This window comes from Carassius auratus, chromosome 19 (genome assembly GCF_003368295.1).
Source record: "Carassius auratus strain Wakin chromosome 19, ASM336829v1, whole genome shotgun sequence".
NCBI classification, from domain to species: Eukaryota; Metazoa; Chordata; class Actinopteri; order Cypriniformes; family Cyprinidae; genus Carassius; species Carassius auratus.
Genome location: NC_039261.1, coordinates 8986664 through 8988589, shown reverse-complemented (window position 1 = coordinate 8988589; position 1926 = coordinate 8986664).

Here is a 1926-nt window from a genome sequence, read left to right as displayed (position 1 = left end):
ATAATGTAGCAATTGTTGATGTCTATTATTTCATCTGATTCTAATGCATTTGGATCTGTTGTAACACGCTCCACCCATGATATCATTCCTTTGTGGAGCCCTAAAAATGAGAAATTGGAGTGTAGTCTCCATAACAAACCATTTGTGACAATTAGGCCGATTGCTCATCATCACGTCTTAATGCACGCTCAGGCAAACTTGGCATGTACGTTGAAATTTGTCACAATGCCACCTTCACTCCCCAAGGCACTGAGCAAATGAGATCCAGGCCATGTTCTATTAGAAGAGCCCTAACAACCCCAAAGTTATTTCTTTTCAATCCATAAACTGCTCGGCATGTGGGAAATTATAGATAAAAAGAAAGTCATTATTTTTTATGTTATTACCAGTGGTGTCAAGTAAAGGTGATGTACTTCAGGGCCTTTTCCCTATCTGTACATTGAAAATCTGTGATTTTTTTGATGTGTAAAAAATTATAAATAAATAAATAATAATATTTAAAAAAGAAAATTATAGTATAAATAGAAGAATCCTTTTAATTTCTTAAGATTCTTTCATTTAAATATTGAATATATTATATTTATATACAGTACAGACCAAAAGTTTGGACGCACCTTCTCATTCAAAGAGTTTTCTTTATTTTCATGGCTATGAAAATTGTAGAGTCACACTGAAGGCATCAAAACTATGAATTAACACATGTGGAATTATATATGTAATTATATACATAACAAAAAAGTGTGAAACAACTGAAAATATGTCATGTTCTAGGTTCTTCAAAGTAGCCACCTTTTGCTTTGATTACTGCTTTGCACACTCTTGGCATTCTCTTGATGAGCTTCAAGAGGTAGTCACCTGAAATGGTCTTCCAACAGTCTTGAAGGAGTTCCCCAAGAGATGCTTAGCACTTGTTGTTTTGCCTTCTGTGTGTGGTCCAGCTCACCCCTAAACCATCTCGATTGGGTTCAGGTCCGGTGACTGTGGAGGACAGGTCATCTGGCGCAGCATCCCATCACTCTCCTTCTTGGTCAAATAGCCCTTGATGCCTTCAGTGTGACCCTACAATTTTCATAGTCATGAAAATAAAGAAAACTCTTTGAATGAGAAGGTGTGTCCAAACTTTTGGTCTGTACTGTATATATAATTGAAAATAACAGAGTATTGGAGTACATTTCACAAGAAAAGACTATTTTAGTCTTTCTACTTTTAATGTTTTCCCTTCATTCCATCTGTTATCTGCTGTGTCATAATTATTTGATCAGCTATTTCTGAGTATTTTGTAAATCCTACACCAGTTATATATATATATATATTTTATTGTGTACTTGGACAAAAACTTAATGATGATGAATGAGATGGTGGCTCACCAAAATATATTTTTGGGCCTCGTCTAAAGAAAAATGGAAATTTCAACAAACCAGACACTCACGAGGTGTTCTGCATTATTAAACATGTCTTATTTGGTTTTGCTGTCTCTGCGAAAAACTGTCACTTTCAATGTAAATGTCATTGCAGAGAAATGAGAGTTCCAGACTTGTGATAAGCACACCTTTGCTGATTTACTAATCATTTATTTCACGGGAGTATCCTGCTGCTTCTTAGCAATCCTACATAAAATAAGTCTTTATTAAGCTGCAAATTCAGTTGTGCTGCTGTGCAACCGGCTAAACCAGCCGAGAGCCAACTAATCTCTTTTTAGTATAAAACTATTAACCTTAGCAGCCTTCAGCAAGGGACATGCAGACTCTGCAAAAGACGTACACTATGATTGCAATCTAACTCCCTACATAACTGACATGAATTCAGTGTGAGGCTAAAAGAGGGTCTGTATTTCTGAAAAAATTGTTATTGGAGGAAATGCTGCAGCTTATCAGAATATTGCAAACATAACATAGTCCAATTATCACAGGAAGTTTCTCCTGATAA